The sequence below is a fragment of the Catharus ustulatus genome, chromosome 2 (genome assembly GCF_009819885.2).
Source record: "Catharus ustulatus isolate bCatUst1 chromosome 2, bCatUst1.pri.v2, whole genome shotgun sequence".
Classification (NCBI taxonomy): Eukaryota; Metazoa; Chordata; class Aves; order Passeriformes; family Turdidae; genus Catharus; species Catharus ustulatus.
The window spans coordinates 7,441,249-7,457,897 of record NC_046222.1 but is presented as its reverse complement, the minus strand read 5'-3'; the positions used below and the strand labels follow the sequence as shown (position 1 = coordinate 7,457,897).

The 16,649-nt window shown below is 38.1% G+C and overlaps 1 long non-coding RNA gene across 1 annotated transcript in view; it reads right to left on the bottom strand.

Annotated features, from left to right (window-relative positions):
- Positions 1 to 1,164: 1,164 nt before the first annotated feature.
- The window catches only part of LOC117009922, a 67,311-nt gene continuing 51,826 nt past the window's right edge, over positions 1,165 to 16,649 (bottom strand). Inside the window, exons 3-5 of the long non-coding RNA XR_004420559.1 lie at positions 6,172 to 6,331; positions 5,769 to 6,055; positions 1,165 to 2,558 (exon numbers count right to left, since the gene is read on the bottom strand). This is a non-coding gene — a long non-coding RNA (uncharacterized LOC117009922). The remainder of the gene's footprint in view (positions 2,559 to 5,768; positions 6,056 to 6,171; positions 6,332 to 16,649) is intronic.

Below are 16,649 nucleotides of genomic sequence, written 5' to 3'. Positions count from 1 at the left end.
TAAATGGCTAGTAAATTCCATTTACAACTACTCCATTTACAGCCCCAACTAGATGATATATTGTATTCCTTGGAATTCTTCAATCTGCAATGTCAATAATGTCAAAATTAAGGTGTTTAATCTGATTAGGGGCAGATTAAGAAAGCACTGACATGACAGAATTAGTCTAGACTCTTAATTATCCATGGATTATGGCATTTGTCTTTCCAAATTAGAATTACAAGTGAAAGTGAATATATTAAGAAAACAGGTAAGTACTATGTGAAGCAAAGTTGCACTGCACAGTATTATCACCTCCAAGTATCCTTTTATGATAGTAAAATTATGCTACAGGCACAGTCAAATCACTGTTAACCAGAGGGAAGGCACGTATGGCTAAACTAGGAATTTCAACAGAGCTTGGAGGAAGAAGAGCACACAAGCTTTATCAGCAGCAAGAGGCAACAATAACAAGAATATGAGGTTTATCACAAATTTTTCTCTGTTTCTCTTGGCTACTTCAAGGGCCTAATTATGCCCTTTCCTACCCACTCTACCTCTACAGAAGAAATGAAAGCATTATGAGGGAAGTTGAGATCTTGTTGGTTTTTTTTTTTGGCCATCCTTCAAATCTAGAATTGATTATCATGTACCTCTCTCCCAGATGCAAAACCAGTCAGAAGATGCTTTGTCTCAAGAAGGTAAACCTAGAAAACTGAATATCTAAAGTGAAAGAATCCATGCTATAAATAAGACTTGTTAAACTGGAGCTCAGATTATCTCCCAGGTAGCAAAAGGGTTGTATTGATATAGTCCCTAGTATAACATTAAGTGAAAGTCTGAAGAGAATACTTCATCTCTAAGGAGAGAATTATTATTCAATTCTACTTACCTAATTCAGAACCATAAGGATTACAACAGTTTGACCTTTTCTTATTTAAACTAGTGAAAAATACAAAGTTATGCCATTTAACATAATGAATGTATCAATATAAGTCATGCTGTGGAGGAAAAAAACAGAGTCTGTAACTAATTCTGCTCCTGCTTGGCTCAAGCATGCTCTCTTTTTTTTTGGCTGTGTATAAATGTGCACTGGCAAGTGCTCATCTTTTGCAGACTGAAAATAAAAAAGACAATTTTTACCCTGAAATAAAAATAAATCCAGATTTGACAGTCTTCCCCATAAAGAGACATAAAAAAATTGTGAGTTGTTTAAGCCACATGCCACAAATCATCTTGCATGCTCAAATGTCAAGCTATATTTTACATGAGTCACTGAACTACCTGGACTTCTTTGGCAAAGTTTTTCTCCAGTTGGATTTGCATGCCAAGTCCATGCCCTTTTTCTTCTACCACATGGGAAACCTTCACCCTGTCTATGGGAAAAGCTATTAAAAAAACCCAACAAACAAACCAACAAACAAAAAGCACTGAAAAATCCCATACGAAGATTGTGAAGGAGCAAATTTGAGACAATTGTCTCATTTACAATTACAATTATTACCTGACACAAGGTTGCTGTATGCTTAGTTGGATACCAGATACCCCACTCACACACAAACCTGGAAGACATTCATATTTCCTCAAATACTTGTGAAATGCAGAATCCAAGTTTGCAATATTTTACATTTCCCTCTTCCCTGAGTCTCTTAGCTAGTCTGATCCATCTTGCCACCTTGATATTGGCAAGACACCGCTAGTCAGATTACTTCAGGCACTGAAAAACTTGAGCTCATGTGAAGTCATTTCTCCCATTCCTTGATGTGGTTACACAGTGATAGAGGAGTGGGAGGGCTTAGCACCACTGTTCCCTTTTGGGACCACTGTATGGTGTAGTTTGGTGCAACAGTGGCCAAAGCTGATGTATAGTAGGACAGAAAATTAGGTAGTTCCATGTAAAGTCCACATTCCCTTCTTTTGCTGCTCCTGAAGGAGCACGGGCGTAGCAGAAAATGTAAGCTCATTTTTCCCATGCTTTTTGAATATAATCAATGTCAACATTTAAAATCTGTGACTATTTCTAGCTCATCAGTAAAGCTTAAAAAATTGATATAGCCACCTCAGGAGAATGCCTTTATTATGCTATCTCCTGAACCAAGCAGTTTCAGCTCATTGGGATTCAAGTAATTAAATGCTCGAGCAACCCCTGCAAGTCTAGACAGGAACGCCTGGATACACAATCGAGTACAAAGTGAGCAAGGCAAATGCTGTTCCAACTTGTGCTCCTTGCCATCTGATAGTCAGTTTGGTCATTCTTTACTGCCCACTGGAGATAGTCACTATTAAAGAGGGAACACTGATGAATCATCTTCACGTCTGGCAGCGCCGCTGAAATAGATCAGACACATCGTCATTTTTTTGCTTCAGCAAACTTAATCCACAGCTCTGGAAAATACTGCTGAAGTTACCCTGGCATAAGACAAAGCTTTTGGATTCTCCAACGAGCTGGCATCTGTGAATTATTTGCCACAGAAGGATACATCTTGGCAGCATCACTTGATCTGAACTTTGAAGAGCAAGGCTGAGAGCACACTTGCGCAAGGAAGCGACACTTGTCCTTTAAAGGTTGTGATGTGATTCTAAGGCAGAAAAGAGAAAAAAGAGAACATGACAATTTTACAAATGAGATTTTTCAGTAAACTTGTCGTTTTCTGATGTTTCAAAATTCTTTTTTCCCCAGTGAAAATCATGAGACATAGCACCATAAACAAACATTTATAGAAAATTCTTACAAAGGGTGTTGCATCACTTAAGAATCTTGAATATTAATTCCTTAAGCTGGGTTACCAAAGGTCATTTTTAGGGATTTTTCTGCCTTGAAGTGTGATGAGCAACCAGCCTCTCCACATGATTTGTTGTAGGTGCCTTGCACCACAGTAAAGCAGACAGATGCCTAATTACAGCCTAGGGAGCTTCTCTTTAGGTTACATCTTTAGAAAGCCCTGGCCTTTATCCCTTCCTGCAGGTGAGAAATCTTGTCCTTGTCTATATTAGCTGGAAACATTCACCCTTTCTCTTCCCACTTTTCCTTCCAAGATTAAAACATACAGGTGCCACTTTGTAAGGTAAATTGTTTTTTTAAAAATAGATATATGCTGTAGAAAAATCATATATGGCACATATATATTATTAATATTAGGTATCATTAGGATTACATGTACACTACCACAGAATGTTTCAAGGAAAACCTTCCTTTTCTCATAGAGATTGTTACAGTTTAAGGAAATTGCAAAATATTCTTTCCCACATCCCCATCTTCCCAACCACTAATATGGAGACACATATGAATAGGACAAATTTAGCCTCTGTGAGCACCTCTTCTGGTGCTGATCAACAAACACTTGCTGATCTAACATTCAGTAAATACTAAGAGCACAGTTTTTTGCATTACTGATTTTCTTTGTTTGTTTTCAAGGTGAAGTATTGTTTCACTGGAAAGTAATCTTTTCATTAATCTGAGAATTTGGTTCCCTTCATTTTTGACTATCCACTAAGTTGGTCATGAATTTAGGAGGGCCTCCAATGTGTGTTTGCCATTATTTGCACTAAAATAATAGAAAAAGAAGTTAAATGAGAAGAACCAATTAATGTGAAAAGGCTAAATTTCTTCATTATGCCAGGGACTGTAAAATTATAGACTAGGAAGAAATGTTTAGGTAAAATAGCATTAAATTGATCCTTATGGTCTTTATGCTGAATCTGGCAAAATAAAACATACAAATTTACTACGATAACAGATAAATGCAGATCCCCAAAGTTTAACACTCATCAGTGTCCTTGTCCTTTTTGAACTCATTTGTGTGCAAACACCTATGGAAATGTATTAAATGTTCACCCCAATTTATGCTGAGTAAAAAAAAAACCAAACAACCACTTTCACTTACTTTAATCTTATTTTCCAATAATTTGAGCAGATGCATACATGTTAAAAGAACATACACATAACTGGGAATATCTACTGCCTGACCCTGTGTTTTCTAATTGTTCAGCACACAAGGCATCTTTGCAGCCTGCTTGGCATCACCAGGTTTAAGTTTGCAATTCATCCCTTTCTCCAAGGTGAAAATATGCCTGCATATTAAGCACTGTACTCCTGAAAAGAGGACCTGAGGCCTCACTGATAATGAATTTCCATTATAAAACCTAACCTCCTAATGATTTATCATCCAACAAAGACACCTCCTAATGATAATTTCCTGTTTTTCAGGAAGCCCTGTGTTTCAGGGCTAATTTGCATAACTAGGTAAAAGACACTGACTGTATCACCTGTGTCTGTCACATAGAGGGAGAAATCACTTCCCCTTGCAAAAAACCTATTGACTTTCATTTGCTGCATCATATTTATTCATGGATCTGCTAATTAATTCTCTTTATTTTACAGCTCCTACCGATTTTATTCTCATGGAAATCTGATTTACTTGTTTATATTAACTAGGATAGCTCTGGATTTCTTTTTAGAAGTTTCTGTCATACTTAGCACTTCCTTTCCTAAAGTACTAAGGATGATACAATGAATATACTGCAAACCACAGTTAGCAGCTCGCCAGTTTCATATCCGTGGGTGAATGACATCTTGCCCTGGCAATTTATTCCTATTAATTTTAAAAATTTGTTTTAAAACCTTTTTAGGGAGGTTTCATCTCGAGACAGTTCCTGTCCCCCTCCTCTATAATGAGAGGTTCTTTCTGCTGTGGATCTCCTGACCTGTGACACAGGCTGCCTTGAGCTGTGACAAGTATATTATCTATAGATGAAGCAGAGGTTTCCACCTCAGCAGAAGCTGGGAGCTGCTGTCTTGCTGGGGCTACCTGTTGGGCAAAATCCTGACTTTGTGGTGGGTTGATCCTGGCCAGCAGCTAAGCCTGCAACCACTCCCTCACTTCTTCCCACACCTCCAGTGGGCTGGGGGAAGAATCAAGGAACAAATGATGAAAACTCAGAGGTTGAGATAAAGACAGTTTTGTAACATCACAGAGGCTGATATGGAGAAAATTAACTCCATCCCATCCAGCCAAGGTACAGTTTTGTAAAAGAGAGCAACCCTCAGGTGCACAAGAAGTCAGGGACTGCCCTGGGTGGCTCCAAAATTGGCCAGCCACAGGATAAAGCAAAGTTGGTGGTGTATCAAGGAAAATTTCATTAAGGAAAGGCAGAACACAGTAGACAAAGGGAAGAAAAAGAGATGTGAGAAGAGGGGGAGGAAGTGCTTCAGGTGCTGGAGCAGAGCTTCCTCTACAGCCCTTGGAGAAATCATGCTGGAATGGATAGATATTCATCCTGCTTGTGGGAGACCCTATGCTGGAGTGATGGATATTTCCTGAAGAAACTGTGGCCCAAGAAGAGCCCACACCAGAGCAGGTTTATCCTTAAAGACTGCAGCCCGTGGGAAGGGCCCATGCTGGAGCAGGGGATAGGTGATGTTAAGGGACGGAAAAAGCAGAAAGGAGCTGTTATGGGTAGACCACAACTCTCCAATCTCCTACAATGCCAGGAAGGGGGGAAGAGATGGAGTGGGGAATGGGGTGAAGAAAAGATGCTTTCATTTTTGTCTCTCACTATCCAATTCTAATTTAATTAGAAATAAATTAATTTTTACCATTAAGTAATCTCCTCATTAATTAATTAATGTCACAACTGTTTTGCCTGTATCAGTAATTAGCAAGAGATCTCCCTGTCTTTACCTAAGCACATAAGCTTTTATCTTTCTATTTTCTCCCCTTGTTCTTCTGAACAGGGAGAAGGAGAGAGAAGTGGAGTGGGTGCCTGGCAGCCAAACAAGATCAACTCACCCCTTGTGAAGACATTTTAGCATGAAGAAGATTCATCAATTCTTCCCCAAATGGCTAAATCCAGGGGTGACTTTTTACAAGACTTGAGACACAATGGTTTGTCCACAATCCTTTAAGATATTCCGGCAGGTTTAGGATCAGCTTGGTTATTTCCTCCGTTCTTTAACCATCTTAAAAGTGTGGAGGATTCAGGAGCACAAGTTCCTGAATTGCAGGTGAATGTGCTGACATGAGCCTGGGTGTTAGGCTGGGTGGCCACAACTTCTTCCTGTCATCGGAGTGTGTGGCTTGAAGAAGGAAAAAAACAATAAAAATCCCATGGTTACCTTCAAAAACTGGAGTCACGAACTGGGCTTGCTCCCAAAGACATAAGGAATGAGCAGCAGGAACTCTGAATCCCTACCTTGCACAGAGACAATGTAAACATTTGTTCTGGTGGCAGCAGCTCATTTCACTTCTATGGGAACTCAAGCAGAGGAGGAGCTGGTGTTTTTTCCAAAAGCAAAAGGGTCAGGATCAGCAGCAAGAGACAAATTTCCACCTCTTGTTGTGTTCAGTATCATCTGTGGATTGACAAGATGTAGCTTTTTATTCTCTTTGTTCATTTATAACTCCTATTTAAAAAAATAGCCAACAAACAATAAAATCAGAATCCAAGCACTGCTGCAGCAAATAAGTTAAGAAACATAATACATTTGTTATACAGCTATTGTTGACCCTCTCCCCTTGTAGCAGGCAAAAATCCAGCTTTCAAAATTGTGATGAATATGTTGCCAATATAATGATCTTCTAACGTGCAAAAAAGAGGCCAAGAAATGATTTAAAATGCCATAAACTTTCTCAGAACAGGTTTCCTGCTGATATGCCTTTCTCCCTGAAGTGCTCCCCATGCTCTTTCTGAAATATTCATTGCCCTAATGATTTCTTCAGGCACTGCTCCTGTACATAAAAATTAGTTCTTCCTATCAAGAAAGAAGTAATTCCAAGGGAACTGTTATGGGAGAAATCCACAGAATCCAGAAATATATGCAAAAAATGTTTGCTTTTCCTCCTTCACAGCTAAGGAGTTGATTTTAACCTTTATTATCAGAAGTGGCACTGTTACTGTTATCCATGTGTTTGCAAGTAGAAAAACATATTTCTAATTGATTCTATTTTTTTTTTTCCTAGAGCTGTTATACATCTCTATTTTACCCATGATCTGCCTTATTTCATGGACTTGTGCCCCTGCAACACTGCAGGGCTAGATGCACTAGGATTCAGAGGATCAGCTGTTCTCTAGACACTTCTAGAGAACTTTGCAGCTCTCAGAGCAATTAAAAACATGTTTCATCTGTCACTTAAACAGAGTCCTTTGCTCCCTCACCCCTGAACATTTGCTTGCAAGTTCATTGTGGTTTTAGGAAGTAATTTCTTAACTTCTGACACCTCTAATACATGGCATCTGTTTTGCAGCATGGCTTGCTAGCAAAGAGAATATTTCAGGAACTCAAGAAATGGGAACCTCAGTGTCCTTTGCACCTACTTGTTCTGCAAGGAGGTTTTGTTTTGAAAAAGGGTGAGCCTTGGCTCAGGAGCACTGTGTTCAGCTGTGCACCTTGAGGACTGATTCCACAGCCCAAACATTTCAGTTAAGGAGGTTTCTACTCTGTGTGCAGCTGTTTAGAGGTCTGCACACTAAATTTAATGAAATGACAACAAATAGGTGGCCTTCATCAAGATCTCATTCCAGCAATAGCCAACCAAGCCTTGAATTTCTCATTTGTGGAAATAAATGTGTGCAGTAGAAAACACAAAGAGTACAAGAATATAAACAGCCAGGATGGATTTGAACTGGAAATTAGTAGTGAAGAGCATGATTACACTCACCCAGAAGAGAAAAAGTGACCTAAGGGAGAGCCACAAACACACATCTCACTCACAGGTGTTTCAGTGGTACAGTAGCCAGTTCAGGAATTAATCTGCTCCATTCATTCCACAAAGGGTTCAAATAACTCATGGTGGACAGAATACAAGGCAGATCTCTAATGCCAGGAGCAAGCAGGAACACTTAAATAATCTTGTCTTTCATATGTTTAACAAAGCAAGGGAATGGATATTTACCTGCTCCCACAAGTTCTCCAGGGTTGTGCTACACCATTAGCAATATTTTGGGCATCAATTAAAAATCCACAAATCACAGAAATTTCATACAGGACCAGGGATCTCACCCAACTATTCTTAATTATTAGAAATGTGAAGAATAAATAAAAAGCTAAACAAACACTGATTTCATCTCAAATGATGACACCACATGGAAAATAAACTGCTAAGATTATGAACAAAAATAATAGGCAGATGACCAAAAGATACCCAAACCCTGGAAATGACTAGCACACTTCTCTACCCCTGACTTGGCAGATTAATGCCATTGAAATTTTGGTTATTTAAAACCTTTAATTTCCACTGAAAATACATATATTTAATATTTGATCAACTTTTGTGTTTGATAAATATTGGTTAAAAAATAATCCATTAGTTTGAACATGTTTCACATTTTTTTATTAGTAACATAAAGTTACTAGTTCACTTTTTTTTTCATAGTAACATAAAGTTAATTTTAAGTGTCTAATTTTAGAAGGCAATATGCAAGTTTAGAGTCCTAGGTTAAAAAACCAAAACCAATCAGAAACTAAATTTATAACCAATAAGAAAGAAAGAAAGAAAGAAAAAGATATATATGTTGTATAGTAGTCCATTATTAACCACAGACAGAAAAATCAGATACAAAGAGGATGTTTCCACATGAAATGAAATGCTATTACAAGAGTAGCAAGTTTAATACATGGATGGGGGAAAAAAAAGAAAGTTGAGAGAATATGATTCAGTATCAGAACCTATAACTTTATAAAAATATGTTTTAACCTGGCTGGAATTGATGTTTTCAAAAAAACAGCTGGAGAGTTCATCCCTGCAAACATGGGTCCTTGGCTTGGATCAAGGATCTGAATCAATATGAGACAGTGTTAAAGGATTTTAAAAGTAAAAATCAAATTTTGATATTAGAAAAGGTTTCTGATAAGGAAATTGCTGTGAGTACTTAACAAGCACTGCCTTTACTCACAAATAAAAGGCAGTTCACTTGAGATTCTGTGATATCAAAACCAGAAATGTAATGGTAGTTGTGGGATGTGGGTCTTATTAAAACAGGTAGGACTGTTATCCCTTTCTGGACAGGATCACATGCCTATGGTGGTATCTTCTATATGGCAATGGAATATACCAACATCTCCTAAAAATATTTACCTTGTTTTACTTTTATCTTGGCAAGGTTTTTAACAAAAAAATAATATGGTGCAATAGATGGAATAAGAGTTGAATAACTGACAGACCTCTAAAAATCATAATTGATTGTAGAGTGTAAATGCACTATTAGCAAAGTCCAGTAAGGATAAATCTATCATCCAAATTTATTGAGTAATTTTATCAGCAGTCTGTGTGATGCCTAGTGATGTCTTGAGGTGGTGTGAAGGTTACAGTATAGCAAATAACAATAATAAAAAATTAAAGATCTGCACACAAAAGTATAAATTTACCCATGGGGATGATGTCAAAGCAACATTGTGTATTATTATGGCAAAATACAAGAAAATTCACTTGGTCATAAAGAATGAAGATTTTAGCCTGCAGTTCAGCAGAGTTTGCTGCAGAAAACATCAACCAAAGAAAGGTCATTGAGTCTTTGCAGGGAGCAACTTGGACATGAGCTCCAGAATTTGCTGAAAAAACTGTTGCACATATGTATTGTTTGGGAATTGCCTAATGCATGCATGTTTGGAAATCTCACAGCCTGCACACCACTTTAATAAGTGGGACATGTATATTTGTAGTCTACAGACAGATTTCACATTTTAGCCATGAGGTTACTCTGTATCTTTTTATATTGTGTACAGTGTGCTCCCCTGGAAAATGCCTCATGTTTCTGTACATGTGGTAGCTGTTGTGGCTTGCATCTTATGACCCACTTCCATCTGATGGCTGGAACCCTCCATTTAGAATTGGCTGACACATGCCTGAAAATCCTGGCCAAAAGAACAAGTTCCCAAAATTGACAGGACAAGACGCCCAGGTGGCAAGAGCATATATAACTGGAGAAACAAAATGAAAATCAATACCTGGCTTCCTTGCACCCAATAAGATGTAGACCTGGGAGGCATAAAAAAGTGAAACAAAATTAGGAATGTGTTTTTGCCTCTGGGGACAAAGTGTCTACTGCTGGTAGAAGGATAACATGTACTACCACTTGGTGCTTGTGCTTCAAGGAGAGATTTTAGTTGAGTTCTAAGAAGTTCCCCAAAATAACTCAGAGATTCATGCCATAAACAAAATCTGTTTTGTTTACTATGGAGAAAATAATGTTAAAACTTTCCAGAGTATGTAGTGTACTTATGTACTTATATGTTCCTTTAAAGTAACATGAAAATCTGAAGTATCAGAATTCACTCACAATACATGAGCTAAAGAAGATAAAAATTTAGTAAATTCAGCATCCAAATAAGGAGCAGTTTCCCTGTATTGAGAGCTAATAATTTAGCCTGGAAGACAGCAGACTCACTCTTGCTTGGAGTACTTAAAATTAAATTCAGTATACTTTAATGTATCTTTTGAAGATGGCTGCGTGGTATGTATATAAGGAAGCTCAGAGTGCTGACAACTTTATTGGATTAAATAATTCAACTAGCATGTAATATGAACCATGCAGTATCTTAGGACCAAATTCAGAACTTTCCTGATAAAAAGCTGTGCTTTCAGTAATGACTTCTTTGTTGTGTTCTTAATATTTGAAGCATTCTATGACAGAAAGTAAATCTAAGCCAACCCGGAATTTAGAGGTAAAAGGCACACTTCAATTGCCCCAGTAGATCTGAGCAGCACTGAGGGTTGTTAACCATTCTCATTTTCATGACCATGATATTACAAAATCAAACCCCCTCACAGCTGACAAGTTAAAAGAGTGAATGGTAATAAACCATGGTGCTGCTCAAAATGATGAGCTGGTTCTTGCACTGCAATAAATCAACATTATTTCCTTGGCAAATGAAGCCTTAGATTTATGCCAGATAAGGGACTGACCAACATGTAGTGTTTAGAAATCTGGAGAAACCATTTTTCTTGGGTGCAATGTGCCTCGTTCTTCATGAAAACACAGTAAAACATTCAGAAAGGTTACTTAATACATTGTCAAAGTAAATGCATCTCTGTAAATCAGTCAGCATGGCTATGTCTCTGGTGATACTAGAGTTGCTAAGGTAACTACTAATTTCCATCCTAGAGTAAATATTACATAAAGCTGACAGCTTATTCAATTTTATATGTTAGACTTTGGGCTAGAGCATGTCTTTTATTTCCTCCTGTGATATTGACCCCACTTTCACTTGTGCACCCTCTTGGCTGCTTAAAATCCTTTATCCTTTAACCTTTATCACCTGCCAAAAAAGTATCAAGGTAACAGCCAGCAAATCTGATCCCTCTGGTCTGCTGCTTTCTCATATGCTTTGCTTTTTATTTCATGTCAGGTTATGAGTCAAATTTCTTGACTTGTACCCTGAAGCTTAGAAACAGCATCTCTAAAATACCATGTAGCTGGTTTCTAAGTAAAGACACACAGCTGCCATCAATGCAGTTTTCCCCACTTAATTTGAATTTCTGACAAGCAAACCCACTTGTCTTTCCCTTTTACACTGGTTGGAACCTTTGGTGGGCAGCTGTTAGCATCTTGGACAAACACACTGCAGTACCTACATGGTTGTAGGAACTCCTCTAAAGATAAAATTTCAAATGCAAAGTGTTTGGTGGCACTGGCACCTTAAACTATTCCTTCCCCTGTCTCACTGTGCACTTTGCTTTCTGCTATGATGGCAAATAATTTGGTACTCTGCTAGAGCTCTGATGAGGCTTCTCTCTTAAAAATTAAAAAAGCCTTCCCTGACTGCCATTTTTATCAGCCCAAATTGATTCCCTGATTGGGTTGAAAGAAAGCTCTAAAACCAGGCATCCTAACATAACTGAGGATGTTTGTCTGCATGGCAACAGGAAAATGGGGATGTAAGGGGAGAAGGGCGAGGAAAATGAAATCTAAAATTTCAGTTTTCCTACACTCATATTCATCCCAAACTCACAACACATATTTTTGAATTCTACACTTACCATATTCCCCCTCACTTAAGGAGATGCTGTACTGCAGCTTTCATATTTTGGTCTTGCCTCAGCTTTTGATGACACGGTGTGAATACGTCCAGAATGCATACTCAGAAAGTGCTATCCTGATATAATGCACCTGTAACTAAATTCAGACATATCCTTTGAATTTCACGGAATGACATTGGCTTACACCAGCAGGGAAGCTAACTTAAGAAGATGCAACTGAACAGGGCAACCACCACCTGCACACCTGTCAGGCCTGTTCAAAGAAGTGCTGAATAGTCACTGGCCTGTAGCTGGTTCATGAAATTACTTCTGAATTGAATCAGTTCATAAGAGGTTTAATCTCACTTGGAAATGCAGTGCAATGGAAAAAAAAAATCAACCCTCTGTTTACAATAAAAACTCATCTCGTCTCTTGCAAAAAAATAAGTTTACTTTATGAAAAACCCACAAATTTGTACACACAATGAGAAATAGGGGGGGAAAAAAGCTTATTTTTTTGTTTCTATTAGTGGAAAATGAAATAAAAGAAGATAATTTTCCAGCTATGGAAATAGGCTGGCCTAAATTCTTGAATTTCATACCTTTAACAACTCTGCATGAAAGAAGGCTTGAACTAGTTATTTATATGCTCACATCTATACATTCATCACATTTATGCTGCTTATTTTGAGAACAAAAGAACATAGGACATGTACTAAAAGATATGGCTTTGACAGCTTGCCAGATGTCTTGTTTTCCTCTGAAACAGGGAGCTAATCACTGCCTCACACTGAAGATGCAATCCTATAAACATTAAACTGCAACAGTGGGAACGTGGGACTGAAAAACTCCTTTAAAAACTTCAGAAAATGTTTAAGTTCTATATCAGAAAATTATTGCTTCTGGGAGAGACAGATCCCCATTCCAACCTCAGTGATTGAATGCAACATCTTTATATTTGTGAGGAAATATCATGGACTCTCTCAAGGAAAACAGCCAGGCAAACTGCCTTTAGTTTGCTTATCATTCGGAGCGGCTGAGGTCCAGGAATCAATTAAGGATTCCAGAAGGCTCCTGGGAGGAGCACAGGCTGTGAGAGTTTATTTGCACAACCCCTCTGCACTCCTGGGTGTTTTGTCTGAATGGTTGTTTTCTGTGCCTGTTTAGTCTTTGAAATTCAAAACAATAACAGAGATTATTTTATTGGGCAGACAGACGCCCCTAACAAACCAGACTGGCACACGTGAACACGCTCAGTCAGGCACACTCAGGCACACAGGAAAAGTCAGGAAAAGTCAGGCACACTCTCACACACTCACACACACTCACATCATTGCCTTTGATGTAAATTTATGGAGCAGTTTTCCGATGGTAATGACTTTCAGTTGTCACCATGTCTAAATCTGAGGCTGTGAACTGGGTAATAACAGACTTGGTGTTGCATTGCTAGTTTCTTGAGCCATGTAATGTCCTCCTTCCATCATGGAAAGAATAAATCTCAATGTTTCTATGATTTCTAAACATTTCTAAAAAATGTTAGAAAATTAAGATTCTCTTTTCAATGTCCATCTAATGTGGACAGACTGAAGGATCAATTTAGATTCCTGCAGTCACGCCTGATTTTTAAAGAGATACTTTCAACATAAATCCTCCTGCTTTGGTAATTTTCGTGATTAACACAGCTTAAACATCCCTTTAGAACAAAGAACACAAAAAAAAAAAAACCCAAAAAACCCAAAAAACCAAAACAAGCACAAAGTTTAGACCAATGATTTTCATCTCTGCAAAGTGAATAGAATCAAGGTCTTAAAAATCTCATTTATGAATTCCTTCGGCTTAAGGCTGTACTGTCACAAGAAAATGGACATAGATATTTGCATCTTTCTAAAAAATTATTCAAAGAAATAGATTTTTTCTTCCTGAAGGAAAAGAACATATTCAAATCTAACTTCATTTTATAGTGCAAGCTAGTGTATTACAGCCAACGATTTTATGCAAGATTGACTTATAATACTTGTTTATTGGAATAAACAAGAAAAGATTAATTGATTGTCTTTTAAACTAACCTATTTTGTGAGTGTATCTTGGTGTTCATGTTTCATGACACAGCTTAAAGAATGATGCTGAGGCACAAATGAGCATAAATGCCAAAATCACAATGATCCTCAGGGAGTATGTCACAGCATGAAACAAAATTACCAGAATATTTACAAACATATCCTAAATTCTTTGAAACTATTAATCTTTCCTCTTGACTTAGGATGCCTGTAGTTTTACTAAGAACTGAAACTGGTTTTAAAACTCTGAATTTCTTACACCAGTCTATGACCTGACAACTTGCATTAATGATGTGAGTAGCATATTGGAGATCAGCATTAAGCCAGTTAGAAGATTAATGTGCATGAAAAGGTCAAAACTAAAATAGAGTTAGCCAAATGTAAGAAACTGGCTTTATCTGATCTTAGTCAGTGGGACTACATATTGGTTAATTACTATACAGAGTAAGAGTTGCTCCATTTTATCTCTAGGGATAACTGCAACCCTTAAATAAAGAAGGTATTTGGAAATACTTGCTAGTGTTCCAGGATGGAAAATTTGAGAAGTTTCTACCACTTGTGCAGTTTTCAGCCAGTGAGTGGCTAATACTTCCTACCCGAGTCCTTCCAAAAGTCTAGACTATTTTATCAGCAGGACATAAATTGGGGTGAGCTCCATCCTCAGTTACACTGCAAACAGAGCTCAGCTGTATGTGTGGCGTGCTGCTTTGCTAGAGTTTCTCTTTCAGAGATCAAAAGACTCTCTACAACATTTTCTGGAGTGCAGTAATTGTGGTGGTTCCTGTCCTACATTCACACAAACAGGAAAGTGTATCTAAGACCTCCTTTGTACCTATATCAAACAATTATCTCCTTTTTCCCCTTAGTAAATAATGACCATCCAGCAGGTCTTTTATAGACTTCAGTCCTGGATTTCTGTGATGACCAGTTCTCCTGTTGTCACTAAATAAGTCAAGCTAAAAAGATTCTGGGAGTTGTCTGTGTCCAACTCCCATCTCAGTGCAGGGATAATTTAAATGTAACAGCCTCTGGAAATGGAGAATCCAAAACTCTCTGGGCAACCAGGTCTGGTGTTCAACCATCCTCACAGTGAAGAATTTTTTATCTTAGATCGAATCACATTTTTCCTTCCTGCAGCCTCTCTTCACTGCCTCTTGCCCTTTTTCTGTGAAACTCTGACAGAAGTCTAGCTCCATCTTCTCTATAAATCCTTTTTAAGAAGTTGAAAGTGACATTTAGATCTTCCCCTAGCCTTATGTTCTTCAGTCTGCCACTATTGAGCTCCATGACATTTCTGTCAGCCCATTTCTTGAGGTTATTGAATTACCTCTGAATGACAGTCCTTCCCTCCAACTTATTTGTTGGTCCCAGCACTGGTGTCATCTGCAAACTTGATGAGGATTTTTCATCATTCCCACCACTCTGCTCATTAATAGAGACATTAATCAGTATTTGCCCCTGTATCAGCTGCTGAGGAGTGCCACTAATAATCACATGCCAGTTGGACTCCACACCTCTGATCATATTTGGCAGCCTAGCAAGTTTTCCATCTGTCCAGCCTATTTTTACCACTTTGGCTGCAGAAATACTATGAGAGACCATGCCCAAAGCTCTGCTGCCATCAGCATAAACAACATCCTGTGTTGTCTTCTCATCCAGCAAGCCACTCATGTAATCTCCAAAGACAATCAGAGCTTTGTAAGACAAAACTTTCCCTTGGGGAAGGCAAAGTAGATAGTAAGTCAACATTTTGGAGGTATTTCATGTCCCCACAAACAGCAAATCAGTAGAATTTGCTCCATAGCTTTTTCCAAGGCCAAAGGTGGACAGACTAGCCTATAATTATCTGAATATTACTCTTGCTTTTAATGAGTGTAGATTGATTTGTCATTTTCTCATCATTTGTGACATTCCCAAATGGCCACAGCCTCTCCAAGATGACAGAAAGAGGCCTTGCAATGACTTCAGATTGTTCCCTCATCATCCTTGAACATTTCCAGTCCCATAGGCTTATGTTTCTCCAGTTTCCTTAAACTATCCCTTTCCTGGTCCTCCTCTACCATTAGCAGTCAGCATTGCCAGGGACTGACACGGACACAGAACATGTTAGGGGCAGGAAAGCCAACCCTGCCACAGTAAAGGCTGAGCCAAAGAAGGCACAGTCTCTTTCCACAGCCTTTGTCACTATATTGCCTAACCCAGGTCACTTGCTCATTCTTTATCTTCTAACAAATTGAGGGAAAACCAATTATATTCTTTACTAATATATTTAACCAAATAGCATAACCATTTTTATTGTGTTTACACACCAGCTGTGAATGAATCTGAATTGCTGTAGTAAAGAACTTCATTGTGCAATTTTCACTAATATAGTATTGCAACACATATAATTAAACTTTTTTTTTTTTGTATCTCTCAGTCTTTGCAACCTTGCAAAGTAACCCCCAGCCCCTGGCAGTTTAGTAAGGCAGCCATTTTTGTTCCACTATGACTTTCAAATGTTTTGTTTCTCTGCATGAATTTTTTATCCTATATATTTACTGTTCAGGCTTAGCTAGAAACAAAACAAATTGCTCCAGAATTACTTAAACAGAAAGTTCTTAAGCTAAAAAGATCTATCCAGCCTGCAAATCAACCCGTGATAAAATAGCAATTTTCT